General features: G+C 44.3%; 1 pseudogene across 1 annotated transcript; it reads right to left on the bottom strand.

Annotated features, from left to right (window-relative positions):
* Window positions 1-439: 439 nt before the first annotated feature.
* On the bottom strand, window positions 440-1149 carry LOC309514558 (small ribosomal subunit protein mS38 pseudogene; annotated as a pseudogene). Its single transcript has one exon. The product of its transcript is annotated as a small ribosomal subunit protein mS38 pseudogene (transcript).
* Between the last annotated feature and the right edge of the window lie 18605 nt (window positions 1150-19754).

Here is a 19754-nt window from a genome sequence, read left to right as displayed (position 1 = left end):
AAGGGAAATTGATCCTATTGTTTTGGGTGCAATTAAGATTCCATTCTTGTAAAGGATTTAACGGATGAAGATTGTGACAGGCTTTTGTCAGCAGCTAACGCTAAAAATTAGTGATGAATCTGAACCAAACTGCTTTAGACTATGAGAACATTTTGGTCCAGGGTTGACTCAATTACATCGCTCAGAGCCATCTCCTTCTATGCACAACCACACAATACACATACAAGAACTGTCCAGTGTTCTGCCACATCCTCTCCAAGGACATGACATGTCCCTGGAGTACCGCTGTGCCCTCTCCAAGTACTTTTTGTTCTCTTACCTCTGCGGCTCAAACTGCATGTGGAGCGGAGCACTGCGATTCCTTCCTCTGCAATTTTGTTTTGTTTTGTTCTTACTTTCTTTCTTTCTTTTCTTTTCTTTTCTTTTCTTTTCTTTTTTCTTTTTTGCTTTAAATATTGTTTAATTAAAAAAAACAAAACCTCATGGTGATGTCAATCGGACTTCACATTCTTGAGATATATCTTGGGTGCCGTCCATCCCTCAGGAGCCTTCCTCAGTCCGGCTCTCCTCCAGACGCGTTCCAGATCTCATTCAAACCCTTTTTGTTTCCTCCGGCACCGACCTTCCCTGACCTTCTTCCGCAAAAACTTCCTGTACTTGTGTCTGTTCATCTTCCTTATCCGGATCTTCAGAACGTTCCATTTTGCCCCGGTTCAGCTCGCCTCCCCCCTCTTCGCTGTCATCCTCAGCCTCTGCACCTTGGGAAGATGGGGGGAGGTCATACTGATGGTTGGGTTCATAGTCTAGCTTCTCATAAACATTGACAGTGCCTCCACCTTTAGGGAGGACATAATGGACCATCAGGCAGCTTTCAAGGGGGGAGATTGACATCTTCCTTGGCACCAGGATTTCTTCCAGCTCAGGGTCCAACGCGTACCACTGCTGGGGTTAGGCTCAATTTCTGTTTGAAGGAAGTGTGCTGTAATTTGCAGAAGCGAGTCTAGGAACCAGAAGTGAGATGGCTGATCTCGACAGAAAGCGTTCTGCAAATCGAGAGGCCCTCGCTATCTGAGACGTCAGTCGTGGTAGCAGCATACTGGAGGACCACTCATCCACAAGGGCTTACCATCCCGTTCATGACGATGGGGGCTGTTTTGTTTTCCACCTGGGGGAAGAAGGGCACTCAGAGAGGCTGCTTAACCCTGCCGCTTCCTCAGCTCAATATCACTTATGCGCCGTCAGGATGTGGTGCAGCTAGGGCAGAAGCTTGGACGTGAAGACCAGTGCTCAACAGCCCAGAGCTCCCACACACACACAAAAATCACCACCTAGAGCAGGCATAGGCAAACTCCAGCCCTCCAGATGTTTGGGACTACAATTCCCATCATCCCTGACCACTGGTCCTGTTATCAAGGGACGATGGGAATTGTAGTCCCAAGCATCTGGAGGGCTGGAGTTTGCCTGTGCCTGACCTAGAGCACTCTCTAGATGCGGAAGCAGATGATGGAAGCAGCAGCCAATCTTGTAGTGGCATGTGTATATTGGTGCCCAGAGCATGTTGTGGTGCCAGTAGCAGCTGCAAATGGCTCCTCGGAGGCCAGATTTGCTGCCCTGCCCCATGTTGCCTCCACAGCAGCTTCTCAGTGAATAGGAGGCACTGCTGGCCACCTCCCACCCTAGGAGGAAATGGTGGGGGCTGCCCTCTGAGGTCTTCTAGGCTCTGCCCAGCATGGCTGAGAGTGTTTGTTTTATAAATACATTAGGAACACACAAGAACCAGTGTGGTGTAGTGGTTAAGAGCAGCAGACTTGTAATCTGGTTAACCAGGTTCGCTTCCCCGCTCCTCCACATGCAGCTGCTGGGTGACCTTGGGCTAGTCACACTTCTCTGAAGTTTCTCAGCCCCACTCACCTCACAGAGTGTTTGTTGTGGGGGAGGAAGGGAAAGGAAAATGTTAGCCGCTTTGAGACTCCTTCGGGTAGTGATAAAGCAGAATATCAAATCCAAACTCTTCTTCTTCTTTAAGGAAGCTGCCTTATGCGGAGGTTGCATTCAGACAGGATTACTGTGTTAGTTTCCTTGGTTATTGTGCTAATGCTTCTATGTCAGTGTTTAACAGATGGGCGGGGTACAAATAAATAAATTAATAATAATAATAATAATAATAATAATAATAATAATAATAATAAACATTCCTTTTACACGGCATCACCCGTTCTGCTATGGATTCCTGGCGCATTTTTTATCAATATGCTAAATTTCACTGCCACAGTTTCTCTGGCTCTAAATCAGACATAAGGAATATAGAGTTTGCAATCCTAATTGGACTGAAGCTGTGAGGTGCTAGGTCCCATTGAAGTCAAGTGGGACTTCTGAGTAGACGTGATTTAGATTGCTCTGCACCATGATCTGGTGTGACATCTGGATCAATAAGATTGGCTTGTAACTTGTTGGCAAACGATGTTAAGAAACTATGCTTTATTATTACTCCTCCTACTACTACAACTTATTACCTGTCTCTTATACAAAGGTCCCAGGGAGAGTCACAACATTAAAACACAATCTTAATATTAAAATACAATATTACACAATATTAAAAACACTTGAAAATAACTTCAAATTACAAAAAAATAAATAAATGAGGTGAGTCCTTAAAATATACGTCTCAAGTGTCAAAGGTAAATAGGCTCAAAGCGAGTTTGCAACCATTCGTTGGGTGAGATGACCAGAGCATTTTTGCACCAGAATGGCAGTGGACTTATGAAACTGGGTGCTGCAAGACTCAAAACAAAAGCAGGCAAGCTGCTCAGAGTCATAGCTTGCCTGTTGTCCTTTGGGAAGCTCAAACCACAGTATGGCTTTGAGCAAATGATGGCTGATGCAAAAATATGGTTTGGCATGATGTCTAAACTGAGCCTGCAGGTCTTGGTGAAATGATAGAGGCTGCTGGAAATCCAAAGGGTGACAAAACACGGAACAGCCTGGGCTTGAAAACTGCGCGCCAATTTGGTAGTAGCAACTCTATTTGAATCTGTCTCTCAGCAGCGCCTGCCAGCCTCCAGTTAGGCTGTGTCACACTTTGCTTTGCACTTGATGTATTTTAATGCAAGGGGAAAGCTGTGGTCCTCTCTTCTCAAGCTTGCCATTGTAGCATATTTGACAATTATGGGTGAATGTTAGCCATCTGTAGGATATGATGCTGCTGTAATAGCTTCTTGTCAATGGGCTCAGGCATTGTACAACCATGCAAATTGGAACCTCCAATTGCCCGGACTTCCAGGACCCGTGAACTTTATTCTCCAATGATCAGGCAATTATCCTGGCACTCCTAGATTGCTGAGAGGGAAAGACAGCAAACACCCTTTTTTTCTATGTATATCAAAATGACATTTACTTGATGCTTAATGTCTAGCCAAACTCTGTACTAAAAACCAGTGTTGATGATCGGAGCACCATAGATGTTTCCAACAACATTTGGTACAACCAGGATTCGGGTCTGTAAAACGCTAGCCTTATTTTTATTTTTATTTTTTTTGCAGATCGGGTTTGGGTTTGGCTCTAAGTATGAAGAGCCTGTTTCTCCTAGTCATGTCACTGCAATGTAAATCAAGAATTTTTTATTAAATTGGAGTAGAAGGAGCCTGTAACTCTACAAGGCATTTTAAAAGTGCAATTTACAACTGAACTGAGGCCCAGTAACAAATTAATTCAAATAAACACTAATGTAAGGGTGGAGAAGCTCAGGTTCTGGGCTAGAATGTGGACCTCCAGTCATCTCAGCCTGGTCCTTGCAACTCTCCTCAGCTCACACACTATCTCTCCAGGCCACCTCCTTCCCTGGCCTGGCTTTGCACATTCCTCATGTGATTTTGCCTTGTTGGACTGTGTTGTTGAACTGTAATAATGCCTTTTGCTTCACAGCAAAAGTTTGAGGATGTGCAGAAATTAGTCAACTGTACAAAGGTAAAAATTACACACATTGCCCTGTATACTTTTGCCTCGGACCCCATACACCACTGCCAAGTGGCCCCTGGAAAGTTACCCAGAATGGAATGTGGCCCTTGGGTTTCAAAATGTTCACCACCTCTGCTCCCATGGGTTGTTTCTTTGCCTGCTCCTAGATCTATTCCACCCCAAACTGAGTTTGTTAAGAACAGTTAAATCATCTGGGTTTGGGGAACAAACTGGGCAAGTGCAATCCAGGCGATGTGTGTGCAAATAATAAAAGAAAGAGTTGGTGTTGTATTTGCTCATACAGTGGTACCTCAGGTTACATTCGCTTCAGGTTACAGACCCAGAAATAGTACCGGGGTTAAGAACTTTGCTTCAGGATGAGAACAGAAATCGTGCTCCGGCAGCGCGGCGGCAGCAGGAGGCCACATTAGCTAAAGTGGTGCTTCAGATTAAGAACAGTTTCAGGTTAAGAATGGACCTCCGGAACGAATTAAGTACTTAACCTGAAGTACCACTGTATAGTAATAAGAGACTGGACATCCTGTGAAATGGTATGGCATGTTAGCGTCCCTTTGTTCCATTCAAGTTCTATGATTCCTTGAGTTGATGCACACAGCCCATTTGCCATATGCAATTCTGGCAATGGTCAGCTGCACACTGGCTGCTTGCCAGTTTTACTGAATTTAAGCCTACCTTGCAGAGACTATACTTCGGCAACTGTCTAGCCACACCACCATCTCTGCTTTCTTATCTACCATTGTAGCATCCCTTGTCAGAGATGTCCTTTGAACCAGGGGGTCCCTTATAGCAGATTTCAGTACAGAAATAGCACATTTACTACTGACAATGAAAGAAATAACCACACAATAATAAACAGGCATCGTTGTTGAGTTATGCTGTCCCTCTAGTGTGAAGGTCCCCTCCTACCTGGTAGGGTTTCCAAACATGGCCAGCCTCTCAGCATCACGGGGGTGACTCTCTCTCTCTCTCTCTCTCTCTCTCTCTATCTATCTATCTATCTAGTCAGTACATTAAGGTTACCAGTTCTTTTTCAGTGAATCTGGGGACACTTTTCAACTTCAATGGATTTTGTATGGGGACTGATTTGTAAATCTGGGGACTGTCCCGGGGAAACGGGGACATCTGGTAACCTTACAGTACATACATACATATATATATAGTCACAATTCAATGCTCCCCTTAGCCAGGTGTACAGCCTGATCAGTTATAAGGCAGATTCCCATGTTCATAAATAAATGTGATCGCTTCCACATCCCTGCTGAATGGTTTCAAGTTTGCACTGATGTGAAAGCAAGTAGTTCTCTCTTTCCTCCATTGACCAGGTGGTTGTTGCAACAGACTTTCAATCTGTGTCCAAGTCTGGAAACCTAAGAAGTGCCAAACTTTAATGAGACCTTATTGTAGTGAGCCGCAAAGATGCTCGGTAATACCTTTTAGGACCAAACCCTTCCGTCACAAGTCTTCCTGACAGTCAGGCTGTCTCATCGTTAAGTCTCTGTTAAAATGAAACTCCGTTTACAGCCAAAGTTTTCCGAGTTGCCAATCAAGTCTTGTTATTGACTGACCCTATTAACAAGATTTCATTTGGGGGGAAATAATCTTGCCATGAAATGTGCTTGCAGCGTATTTCTTCGTCTCTTTATTGTTACTAGCTCCACTCTAACTTTCAAAATTCATTATTAACAAAGGTTGTATTTAAGATTCCTCTGTCTACTGCTTAACAACACCCAAATTAGCCTCGACGGAATTAACTGTAATTAAGGACATTGTGAAATATGGTTGGGGCAAACAGAATTACACTGTATTACTTTATTAATAATATTCTTTAACTACACTGTAAATTGCTATTAGGCCTGCATATTACTGCCTAGATATGGAAATAGTCTTTTGCTATGCTAATCTAACACAATTTTCTTTTAAATGTAAACAAATTATACTCTATTAATATGCTGTTCTACTTACATAGTTAATTATTGTAACAGTAAGGAATAAAATTGTTCTGCTTTTTCTATTTCTGATGGAAAAAGGGCTACATAAATAGTTTAATAGGGAACTAATTATGCAAAAAATTTAGATGCCTAAAATGTGTTTGTAATTACATTAAAATGGTCTTCTGTTCAAATATTGGAAAGCCTGCTAATTGGAGGCTAGCTGGAAATTTAAATATTGTGAATCAATGATTTTAATACAGTACTTTGTTTGGTTGCGTTTCTGTTCATATTTGTCTTTGGAAATGAAGTGAATATTTAATGGTGTTTAATAAGTGGGTTTTTTGAATTTCATACCAATGAAGTTGGTAAGTGGCAGGCGTGAATTTTAAACATCCACGCTGTAGCATTATCCTTAATTTAGACTCAGGGTGTGTCAAACTGCTCAAAATTCTAGCAATGAAAACAACAATACAAATAACTCAGAAAGTTAAGTTGGTGGGAGAATGGGAGAGTGGGGGAGAGAAAGATGAGGGTGACTGAATCTGTCAATTTCATTTTCTCTCTGTTTCCTATTTATTTATTTTTAAGTCCTCATTAAAATTCACCAGCATTTTAGTGTGAATTTCTTCCGACATATACATCCTGGTATGCAATTTTGCCTAATGTGTACACTCTTCTTTTTGCAACCAATTTCCCCTAATAAAAAAAGGATTTTATACTTTCTCCAACATCTGCATTTTATGCCCACATTTCCCTAACCGAGTTATTTTGGTGCACATTATCTGGCCAGAGAGCAGCATCACAAAATTCAGAGAAGCACAGATTTGAAAGGATTGCTGTGCTTCAGCTCACACCTTGTTTCGAAAAGTATAAATCAGGTAGCTTTGCACTAAACTTGAACCAAACCAAATTTATTCCCTCAGCCCCGCAAGAGAACAACAGAGAGACAGAGAGAGTAGTGTGGATAGACCAAAATAAAAATAAAAAATGCACTGAAAAATTCAACAATAGCTTGCAAATTTGCAAATTTCTAACTTGCATTTGATAAAACCACCTTAGCCTAGTACCTGCCCATTGTCAGAAGAATTATATATATATAATTCTTAGCCTGGAGAAGAGGAGGTTAAGGGGTGATATGATAGCCATGTTCAAATATATAAAAGGATGTCACATAGAGGAAGGAGAAAGGCTGTTTTCTGCTGCTCCAGAGAAGCGGACACGGAGCAATGGATCCAAACTACAAGAAAGAAGATTCCACCTAAACATTAGGAAGAACCTCCTGACAGTAAGAGCTGTTCGACAGTGGAATTTGCTGCCAAGGAGTGTGGTGGAGTCTCCTACTTTGGAGGTCTTTAAGCAGAGGCTTGACAACCATATGTCAGGAGTGCTCTGATGGTGTTTCCTGCTTGGCAGGGGGTTGGACTCGATGGCCCTTGTGGTCTCTTCCAACTCTATGATTCTATGATTCTAATATATATATATATACACACACACACACACACACACACACACATTCATTCATCTGTCCTAACAACTGGCTATCCATAAGAAAGCTAGCTTCTTAGGAGGCCTGCAGATCAACATTTTCATTCTAATATCTCTTTTATTAACTTCATGGCTACAGGACAGAGTGATCAACTGAAAAGGCTGCAAGGCTTGTAAATGAGCAAGGAAAATGGCTGTTCCCTTGCTGTTGGAGACATAACCTTTAAGCAAATCCTCACTGGTGGACTATGGATGCTGGACCTTTTGCCTGGTCCAGCAAGGATTCATAAAATAGAACAATGATGCATTCAACATTGTTTGGGGTGGGTTGTGAAGGCAGGATGCAGTCCATGAGACTGTTAGGCTCTGTATACGGAGCTCTTATCTGAACTATCCTCCACACCATCCTATTTTAATAGCATTTGGACGTCGCCCAAGTGCTTCTTATCCCGCAACAACCTTGCAAAATTAACCATGTTGCAATTTTAGCCAAGCAACAGAAAGGAAAGTGCTAGCACCTTAAGGTACCTCGTGCCAGAGCACTTTAAAACACCTTAACCCCAAATGTCAGGCTTGAGGGATTTTCTCCTCCCCCGGTAGCATCAAGGATCAAAGAAGAAACGAGAAGGTTAGTATTTGTGGTTTTATTCAGTAATCATAGAGAAAGGCAATTAATCCAGTCCTTGACACCAGGGTGATGTTACTCACTCCCCTTCCTTCCCCAGCAACAGCCCATGGCTCTACGGGAGACTTCAGGAGTAAAATGTCGTTGAGCCCGAAACAAGATTTGGGCTCCACTTTTAAGTATGGAGGTCTGGCTGGAAGAAACATGGATCCCGTTGGGCCAGAGCTTCTCCGAGATTTGGTGTTCAATATTAAGGACTATCAAAAAAACCGGCAGAGAGGAATTGAGAGAGAATTAAGAGCCCCGGATGTGAGATCTCCAGGCTGATAGTAGATTAAGACTGATAGACACTTATTGGGGACTGAAACCGGGAAAGGGGGGGTGGAGTTTGGGAATCCAAAGGGTACATAATTATAATTTGTTTTGTTTTTATTTTGTTTTGTTATTTGTATGAAAATTGGGAAATTCGTGGAAGGGAATTTGGATCGACTTTAGAAAAAATGTTTTAAGAATGAGTATTGATGTATAAGTATTGATGTTTAAGTTTGGATAAGGTAATATTGGTTTTTTAAAATGAACTAAATTAAATGAAAATAAGGCTAGCAAAAATAAATTGAGGAAATGGATGAAAGAGAAAAAGTAAAATAATAATATGTTAAATTAAATTATTAAGTTAAAGTTGAGAAATAAGTAATAAGGATTTGCTGAGCTAATAATTTGAATTGGAATACAAGAAGGGAAGGTGTGAGGAGGTCTGAGAAATAAGTTAAAAGAAATAAGTAATTGAAACTTTATGTGTTTTTAATTGTTTTTAAGTTTTACATTTTTGTATGTTGGTTATATTTTTTTCTTTTTTGTGGTTGTTTATTTTTGTTTTTGTTTCATTATAGTAAATGCTAATAAATATATATATATATTTAAAAAATGTCGTTGAGTCCTTTGCTCTTGAATTCTAAGTGAGCGGTGAGTACACGGTGATGGCGGTGCTTCTATGCTCTCCAAGGAAGTCTCTGCTGGCAGTTCTCCGACTCCCCCTCCTTCTCCTAAGATCTCCAGCTCTGAGTTCTGCTGCAATTCTATCCTGTCTCCCTCTTCTCTTGAAACTACTGGAGAAGGGGGGAACGATCCACCCCGCTTCCCCTTCTCCTCCGAGGGAAACAGAGAAGGAGGGGGCGATTCCCAAACCTCCTCTTCAGTCCAGTCCCTGACACCAAATATAGACTGATACATCATAAGTTTGGGGGGCCTAAAGTCCACTTCATCAGATGCATCATTCTTGGTAACCCATGAAAGCTGATGCAGGTCTCCTTTGCATCTGATTGGCACAGTTGAAGATCCTGATGGAACAGGCCAAAGGCCCATTTTGTCCAGCATCCCAGTCTCATGGTGGGCAACCAGAAGCAGAGCATGAGCACTGTAGGGATGATTGGGGAGGCAGGAGAGGATATGTTATTTGATGATAGCAAGTTCTATCTCCTAGCAGAGTGTCATGGTCTGGTTCACAGCCTATCAAAGTCCCGACTGGGAACGTCAGGACTAGGGGCAAGATGGCGGGGTGGGAGCAGGAACGGGAGTCCAGAAGCCAGGAGTCAGGAAGCCAATAGTCTGAGGGTCAGAGAGCCGGGAGTCAAGAAGCCAAGGGTCCGAAGGTCAGGAAGCAAGGAGTCACGACATCAAGTGTCTGAGGATCAAGAAGCCAAACGCAGCAAGGCAGGGAACATGTTGCTGTGGCAAAGAGCCGAAGGGAAATGCTGACCTTCTATCCCTTCCTGGCTCTTGCCACCAGGTGCTGTGAGTTACTAATTGGCCTCACCTGTGAGGCTGCACCTTGCCTCTTCAGAACAAACTTAGGAAGGCCTGGGTCCTTCACGCCCACCTGGCACAGAGTTCCAAACATCCCCCTTTTGAAATTACACAGCGGTTAGCTTGTTGCTGGCTTGTCTGAGCCTCACTACTTGAGATCCCTGGTAAGATCCCTTCTAATGCCTCTTAAAATGAATAGACACGGGAATCTGATTAAAGTTAACATAAAAGTAGTTTAGTCACAGATTCATTCAGGTTCACAGATAGATCCCTGAAGGCAGGCTTAGGTTACGTAACTATATATCTACATGAGCTGTCCCAGAAGGGAATTAGTCCCAAGTGACTGTGACTGACCAGTCACTTCTCCTAACACACAGGAACACAAATGGAGAAGAAGAGCAGAACATGGAGGCCGTCTGCTCCTCAGAATAGGCCACACCCACTTCAAGTCACATGCAGTGGAAGTCTGTCCCAGCTCAGGAGGAAACAGGAAGTGCAACATCACTCTACCCACTTGGCAATTCATCCCACAAGTGCAACATCACTCTACCCACTTGGCAATTCATCCCACAAGTGCAACATCACTCTACCCACTTGGCAATTCATCCCACAAGTGCAACATCACTCTACCCACTTGGCAATTCATCCCACAAGTGCAACATCACTCTACCCACTTGGCAATTCTGAACAACTGGTGAGCAGCTGCACTGAAAGCTACATAGACTCAATAAAATGGGTTTAACTGTGTCAGGGACTGGACTGAAGGGGCTGAGATTGAGTAGGAATGGTGGAGATTGGGCCCCCCCCTTCCTGAAGCTGCCAGAGAAGAGGAATTGCAGCAGTGGTTTGAGGAAGGTCACAGTTCAGAGACAGGCGAACAGAAGAGTTGGGAGGTGCTGGGAGAAGATAGGGATGAGGCAGCACCAGAGGAGCCAGCTGCTGACACCTTGTCACTGGAGAGTATTTCTGACCCCCCCCCTTCTCTCAGAACTCTGCGTTCGTTGAGAGTGCTCTGAGCAAAGGGCTCAGAGACAATTAGCCCCTGGTAGTCACCGTAAGGGGAAGTGCTGTTGGTAGGAAGGAAGGGGCGGAAGAGCTCAGTTGGAGCAACGCCATTAACGGGAGACTGACTGTCTCTCGCTGGGATGATCGAATAAACTCATCAGTAAGAACTATTCTTTGTTTTCCTCGCTTCTTGCTGCCTCCGGGGAGGGATGGAATTCCCTGAGCCTGACACGGTGACTTGGCTGAGCATCAGCACACAGTTCACGTGCCACAGACCCACACTGCAGATTTTACACGCTCAGCGAGTAGCAGGTGGCTGATGCAAAGCAGTTCAGTGTAGGTGCAGTATCAGGAGTATCGGATTGGCACCACAATGGCACTGCACCTTGCCAAGCTCCCCATTGCCTCGCCCTTCCCCTCGGTAACTGGCAGGGATGCACAGCTTTGGGAAGTCAAGAGAGCAGCCCAGCCACCACTGGCTCACTTAAGATGCATATGGGAAGCCCATAAGCAGGGCTTTGAGCACAACAGAATTGCCAGAAACTGGTATTCGGAGGCATCATGCTTCCCACACTGCAGGTAGTACCTGTAGACAGTACCTAGCCACCTTAGTACCTTGATTTAGATTTTTTTTTTAGATTTAGATAAATTTATTGTCATTGTCCGTATATACACAGTATACACAACAACGAAAATCAAACACCCACCCAAAGACCGGGTTCACATATGCATTTGCACGTATCTCCGAACTCTCATCCTATTTAAACATAATCTATAAAACATAACATAATCCAGAATATAGCATGACCTATTAAAAGCATAACATAACCTAAAACCTATCTCATTCCTTCTACTCCCTACTTACTAAACCTTGCCACTGGCCCTGAGATCGTTATTTAGAGCAATCAGAGCTCTTGGATAGAAACTATTCAGAGGGCGTGTGGTTCGTGTTTTCATTGTCCTATATCTTCTGCCCGAAGGCAATAGTTCAAAGAAGTTGTGAGCAGGGTGGGTGGGGTCTCTCAGAATATTATGTGACTTCTTCAAGATGCGAGACGTGAAGATCTCATCCAGGGTTGGTAGTCGGAGCCCAATGGCACCTGGCACCAGCACACCTGAATTCCCACTGGTGCTACTTGAGGATAAGTGGCCGTGAATCACAATGTTGGCTCAGGGATCCGCATGAAACATCTCTGTCTGAATGGCAGCACTCACATGCAACAACTTGGAAGGGAAATATGGAAACAGCTTGTGGTACAAAGCAAGGGATGGATTTCCAAATGGCTAATCTCCAGCCACCCACACAAGTTTTGTCTCTCTTTAGCACCTTTCTCGGTTGCTAAGTCTCACGTCTAAGATTGGGGAGCGGGAGGGTGGGGAGAGTGGAATCGGGAGAGAAGATACTGCAAATCGTGTACCAAAATTATACATAGCGAACTGAAAAATGAAAATGGTATTATTATTATTATTATTATTATTATTATTATTATTATTATTATTAAAAAGAAAGCTCTGAATTATTGCAGCAGCAACAACACACACACAATTATCCAAGCCTGTGACACAGGATAGTGCACGGCCAACAAAACCCTGAGATGAATGGGTGGAAGCAAACATACAAGGGCCATAAGCAGGAGGTCTGGTGCTAAGAAAAGGGGTGAAAATTACCGAGTAGCAGGTTGGCAGGCCTACAATTACTCAGTCAGCTCCAGGGAAATAGGGAAGGCAGCCAGCATCTTTGAGAAGGTCTCCGCATCAAGAATGAAAATGTAAACTTCCATTTGTGTTGATCTACGCAGGAAGGGCTCAATCTTTATTAACTGAGGGGATGTTCAGTATTTGCTTTTGGCCTCTTTATCCTCTGTCGATCAGGGGTGGGGAAACCTGTGAACCTCTAAATGACACTTGGTAATATGACACCCTGCACGAGGCCAAAATTTGACACACAAACACACCTCAGCCCCTGTGCTGCCTTCCCAAAGTTGGGTAAGGGAGGCACCAGGCTTTGGGAAGGAGATGCGAGGCTCTGGCAGGGTCCTAAAGCTCTCCCTCCTCCTCCTCCACTGCAGTGTGGTGGTGTGGTTAAGAGCCGTAGTCTTGTAATCTGGGGAACCGGGTTCGCTTCCCCGCTCCTCCACATGCAGCTGCTGGGTGACCTTGGGCCAGTCACACTTCTCTGAAGCCTCTCAGCCCCACTCACCTCACAGAGTGTTTGTTGTGGGGGAGGAAGGGAAAAGACAATGTTAGCCACTTTGAGACTCCTTTGGGTAGTGATAAAGCGGGATATCAAATCCAAACTCTTATTCCTTCTCCTCCCCAAAGCTGAGCAAAGGTTAACTGTGCTTTGGGAAGGAGGCAAAAGGTCTCTAGAACCTAGTGAGGCTCCTCACACCTCTTTTCCAAAGCCTCCACTAGGCTTTGGGAAGGAGGTGGGAAGATGTCCCCTTGGCCACTGTACCCTGGGGGGGGGACTGGTCATGCTGCCCTAAATCTTTCTCTGGGTGCTGGACTATAGCCCGTCCCCCCTCGCCAGTCTTGATCATTGGTTAGACCAGCCTTTCTCAACCTGTGGGTCCCCAGATGTTATTGAACTACAACTCCCATCACCCCTAGCTAGCAAGGCCAGAGCTCAGGGATGATAGGAGTTGTAGTCCAACAACGTCTGGGGACCCACGGGTTGAGAACCACCAACATCTTGAGAGGGCCATGGTAGTGATTTGCCTGTTTACATGGAAGCTTGCTTGGAAGTGGTGCTTACTCCTAGGTAACTGTGCACATGACTGCAGCCCGTGTCGATTAAATGCAGCCTCTGAAAATTAGGAACAAACCCAAGGCACCTCACAGGATAAAAAATAACAAGAACACTAATAAAACAATTAAGACAGCATCAAACCATTGAAAGCACATCAGCATACACTACATGTCAGCCAGCACAAAAATTACCCATTGAAATAAGATTATTTTTTCTAGTGTGTAAACTACTGCCATATTTGTTTCGTCCTAAATGTTAAGCCCAAAAGTTCAGGACTTCTAAGTCCCATTCATTGCAATGGCAAGAGATTCTTTTTACTGCAGCCAACGGAAGTTAAAATTCTTCGCCTAATTTGGATCAAATCCTTAGGTTGGATCCAGCGCTAGTTCTACTCAGCATAGTTCCGTTGAAGTTAATGGTTTTTTGGCTAGCTTAGGTCCATTTATTTAAATGGGTTTACTCTGAGAGGAACTTTGTTGGATACAGCCCCTTATTGGTTTTTTAAAAAGTCTTTTGCCTTTACTTATCATTTCATGTTGAGTTATTATGGAACGATTTGTTTTCAGTTGTTTATCACATTGTAATGGTTAAGCGTATTATTTTCACAATTTCTTTTCCACTCGTGAGCAAATTGTAAGGATTTGAGCGATCTGGTCCAAAAGAAGGAGGAGGAAAATAAAAAAAAGAAAAAACCTCGCAGCCCTCTCTTGCTTTGATCTTAGATGCCAAAAGCCAGCTCAATGTTATGGCTGAGTAATAAATCCCTTTAAGATGTTATTTGACTTTGTAATGGAAATGTTGACAGACGTTCCGTCGCAGCCACGGAAGTGGGCAGTGTTATAATGCAGTGCACAGTCAAACCAGTAATTGCTCCTGACTGCCATCCGCAGTGTTCACAGTGCTGGCCACTGGGCAGTGTTTGTTAATACAGCTCCTTTCACCTGAAACAAATGAGGTCTAATTAACTCAATCTGAAAAATCAGTGCTCACCAGTAATATGATTAATGGGTGTTTTATTTTCCACCACAATCAGTTGAATGAATTGTTTGGAGAGGATTTATGGGGAAATAATAGATTTACTCATTTATGACAAAGCTAAGGGTGAATTTCCTCCCCCTTTCCTCCATGCATGAGTGTGTGTGTGTTGGGAGATAATTTAATCTGTTATCCTAAGAGTCAGAAATCAACCCCTTGACTCAGTTTAGCAAATTTGTTTACATGTTCAAATGAAAGGATAATTCCAGGGTCCCTCTAGGGCAGTGATGGCCAAACTCGGCCCTCCAGCTGTTCTGGGACTACAATTCCCATCATCCCTGACCACTGGTCCTGTTAACTAGGGATGATGGGAGTTGTAGTCCCAAAACAGCTGGAGGGCCAATTTGGCCATCACTGCTCTAGGGTACATTGCCCCCCCACTTATCTCTGCATAGTAGGGATAACACCCCCCACAAATGTTTACATGGTCCCTGAGCACTAAAATGAAAGGGTGGTATTGTCCTAATTTCTTTGTGTCATTCTTGAGACTCTTGATTTGCAAGACTCAAGAATTTGAGGCAAAACTAGGGCCTCTTTCATTCAGTGATATGTGAACATGTAAACCTGAGGAGAGCTGCTGTCTCTGGTAGGCAGTGATGGCTGGAGGGCAAAGATCCATTTAGATCCACGAATGATTCAAGCCAGTGCTGATTCGTACTTTCATTTTTAAGTGCCAGTTCAAAAACATAAAGGTAAAGGTAAAGGGACCCCTGACAATTAAGTCCAGTTGCAAACGACTCTGGGGTTGCAGTGCTCTGGGGTTGCAGTGCTCATCTCGCTTTACAGCCCAAGGGAGCCGGCGTTTGTCCGCTTAAGCAGACAGTTTTTCTGGGTCATGTGGCCAGCATGTAAGCCGCTTCTGGTGAAACCAGAGCAGCGCACAGAAACGCCGTTTACCTTCCCGCCAGAGCAGTACCTATTTATCTACTTGCACTTGGACATGCTTTCGAACTGCTAGGTTGGCAGGAGCTGGGACCGAACAACGGGAGCTCACCCCGTCACGGGGATTCAAACTGCTGACCTTTCAATTGGCAAGAACAAGAGGCTCAGTGGTTTAGACCACAGTGCCACCTGTGTGCCCAGTTCAAAACAGCCACGTTTAAATAACACTTCCTGTTAGGCACATGCCTTTGAAAGCGAAGGAAAGACAGAAGCTCGTCTGAACACACCAGACACGAATCACCAAAGATATGGACAAACTCTGCTATAATATCTCCACTTATTCAGGTAGAGACAAAGTTAAGATTCCATGGATAGGCAGAATGGGAAAGCATACATATGCAATGGTTCTGTGGGAACACACATTAACAAAATGACACCTACAGGATAAATGATAGGAAATTAAGAGGTTTGCCACGCACACAAAAATTAAAAGATATGCAGTTACAAGTGGAACCCTGTAGTAAAATGTTGCAGTGTGGAATACTAGTTATTATTCCGTGCCCAGTGGGCATGCTCAGTATCTATCTATCCATCTATCTATCTATCTATCATCTATCTATCTATCTATCTATCTATCTATTGGAGTCCTTCCCTTCCCCTCAAGTTTGTTTTTTCTTGGGTGGTGGGGCAGGTGGGCACATTTGTTCAATCCCAGCTATATTAAAAAACTTGCATTTCTTCATTTATTTCTATAGATGGTTTCATTTCTGCCCCAGAGGCAGAAATGCTAAAAATAGCTTCCCATTGTGAACCAGGAAATTACCTCTCCATACAACGAGATGACTCCATCTGTACCCACTTTTGATCTCTATGTGTCTCCTCCTCCCTTTCAAACCACTCAGGTTTTATTCCCAGCACATCCTGGTTGTCAGTTCTCGTTCTCTCTCGCTTAATGTTCCATACCGTTTGTCTCTTACTGGGAGGGGTGGGGTTCCCCCTTGCCTTTTTGTAGGGGTGCAGATATTTTGTACTTGTTCATACTTTACAGTTACTCTGTGTCTGCCTACACCTCTGTCTAGTGTTTGGGTGGTACAGTTTTGGCTCCTTAAACATCAGCACAGGAAGACTCACATGGGCACTGGTGTACGGATGCACTGGTGTACGGATGGCTTGCTGGATCTGGTCTGGACACAAAATACAGTTCTTTTAGTACAGAGTACACCTGATTGACGTGGGTGGCGCTGTGGGTTAAACCACAGAGCCTAGGACTTGCCGATCAGAAGGTCGGCGGTTCGAATCCCCGCAACGGGTGAGCTCCCATTGCTCGGTCCCTGCTCCTGCCAACCTAGCAGTTCGAAAGCACGTCAAAGTGCAAGTAGATAAATAGGCACCACTCCAGCGGGAAGGTAAACGATGTTTCCATGCGCTGCTCTGGTTCACCAGAAGCGGCTTAGTCATGCTGGCCACATGACCCGGAAGCTGTACGCCGGCTCCCTCGGCCAATAAAGCAAGATGAGCGCTGCAACCCCAGAGTCACCATTAGGGTCAGGGGTACTTTTACCTTTACACCTGATTCTTAAGCGGAGACTCTGCCCCCTCAGGCTGAGATGCTGTAATTTCAGAAGGCAATAATGAAACCAGAGGCATCTCTTGGTATTGGCTTTGTCACGGCTGCCACTAGCTGCCTTGTCTTCCCTTCCTTGGCACCTCAGTGCTATCCTGGAATTCCTCCTCTGTGCAGACAGGTTTTTCTGCCTCAGAATAAAACTGAAATAACAGACTTTAGAGTTCACGAATGTGCATGTACGCAAACCTCTTGGCCCATTCATTCCCCCGAAAAGAGATGCAAGGGTGTCAGGTGGACAGTCTACAGCTGTTAAGGAGCTATGTGTCAACTTTATTTACTAAAGTATGTGATGATAATTACGGTCTCGAGGATGGGGGAGGCAAGTGCGCAAGCAGAATGGACATACATACTTAATGATTTCACTTTCCTGCAGCATTCTGAATCCGTAAGAACAGTGTATGTCACTGGAGACATGTTGAAGCAGCCCCGGCAAGCTGTCTGCATGGAACCTAGCGATGACTGTATGTGGCAGTGTGCATTCAAAGTAAAAAATTAATTTACAAATGGGTTTCAAGGTACCCAGCAGATGGAAGAGCAGTCAAATCCCAACCAAGCACCCTTCTCTTTTAACCCTTGAGCTGACGGTATGCGCAGGCGAGCTGTAAAGAATAATCAAAGACTCCTGGTTCAGATCTGTTTTGTTTATTGTTGGTTTAAAAAAAAAACACCACGGCTGCTTTAAAAGTGAAACACCTGTAGTTTTACTGCTTGCTAAGACGTACTTGTAATAAGGCGTGCAGAAGACAGATGTGCATCTGGAAACCTAGGAACTGTTTCAGATTATATAAACAAGTGGGGAGAGAGGCCAAGGGAAGTTTTGCAGAAATTTAAGGAGGCAGGCCCCACCCAGGCACCAGAGAGCGATATTGGAGGATTCCTCAGGGAGCCTGAGCTTTTCCTGACCGCATCGCTTCCTCTCCTCTTTGACTGCCAATGCAAAACATGGCTCATTCAAGCAAAAGTAATTTAGTCAACCACAGATACAGTCCTCTTCTCTACGGATGTTTTCATTAAAAAACAACAACCCACTAACGAACTCAACCCACCTATTCCCTCTCTCCCCCACCAACACCCTTGTTACTCCCACCAGAAGAGTTTTAAAATGAAGATGATTTGATCTGGCACATCCTTCCATCTGCGAAGGACATTGGTTCCCCTGCGGTTCCTCATTCCTTGACATTCCCCTGCATCAAGCCTTGAGGTAAGAGAAGGCAATTGGATAAGGATTTCACGGGTTCACACTGTTCGTGGCCAACTGGAGTGCAATACAGTGGCAGCTCGGGTTAAGTACTTAATTCGTTCCGGAGGTCTGTTCTTAACCTGAAACTGTTCTTAACCTGAAGCACCACTTTAGCTAATGGGGCCTCCTGCTGCTGCCGTGCTGCGGAGCACAATTTCTGTTCTCATCCTGAAGCAAAGTTCTTAACCTGAAGCACTATTTCTGGGTTAGCGGAGTCTGTAACCTGAAGCGTATGTAACCTGAAGTGTATGTAACCTGAGGTACCACTGTAAATCTCTCTCCTATGCCCACTATATTACTGTGTACTGTGCGAGTGTTTCTCCCTAAGTTCTCAAAATATCAGATGTCCACTCCACAGAAATTTTGAGCAGGGCTTTCCGTGTGGCTGCCCCTGCGCAGTGGAAAAACATTTCTGTTGAGATATAACAGGCATCCACTATGCCACTCTCTGCTCTGCAGTCCCAAAAGGGATCCAGACAGGAGTGGCTGGAAAGTTGCGAGAACGCAGCTGTCCTAAGAAAACGCAGTGCTCATTCACAACTTGCAGGCACATTCATCTAAAGCATGGCAGATTTGTGAATGACCAAAATCTACTCCTGAATTAGGAAGATACGCCCTCACTCCCCTCCCTTAGTCTAAGCTGGGTGCTTAAAACCAAAACCGAGCACTCCATTTTAATGACGGCAATTTATGTTTAAAATGGAAGGCCTTCGAAACTGGCAAAAATCAGTTTTTAAAAGGGTGCTGCCCAGCGCCAAAGTAAAGCAATCCCTTTGTTGCCTCCGTTATTTGTTTGTAATAAAAATGTATGGCACGGCATGGCTTCTGGGTTATAGACTGAGTCACAATGCACACACAGTTGGCTAGCATACTAAAGGGAGCTGAATAAGCCATTGCTTTTTTGTTGTTGTTGCTAGGGTTTGGCTGTTGAGCTGGGATTGATTTGAATATTGGGGGGGGGGGACGGACTGCATTTCAAACTCCACAAGGTCCAAAATTCTGGTTACACACACACAGAGAGAGAGACACAGCACACGACCCCAGCTGAGATAGTTGAAAAACAAAAATCTGGATCAAATATATGACAGTGTGAATGTAACGCTGAGAGCAACAACAGCTGATGAATGGAAATGGTCTTCCAGTGGGATTCCCACCTGGGCGGGGATCATTCGCTGCTCCATTTCCTCTCCAAAGTGTTGGAAAAGGTACACATGGTCAGACAGCGAAGAGTTTGAGATGGGCCAGGATTTTCCTGCAGGCCTCTGTGAATTTGAACGAGGGGGGGGGACAACACAGGATGTGTGTTAATCCTCTCATAACTCACCAAGAATGCTTCCTCCAAGACATTCCCAAGACACGCAACTTTTCCAGAAGGAGTCTATCTGTCCACAAGT

Source organism: Podarcis vaucheri, assembly GCF_965113315.1.
Source record: "Podarcis vaucheri genome assembly, chromosome: 11".
NCBI lineage: Eukaryota > Metazoa > Chordata > Lepidosauria > Squamata > Lacertidae > Podarcis > Podarcis vaucheri.
This window is presented reverse-complemented; position numbering and strand designations above follow the sequence as displayed.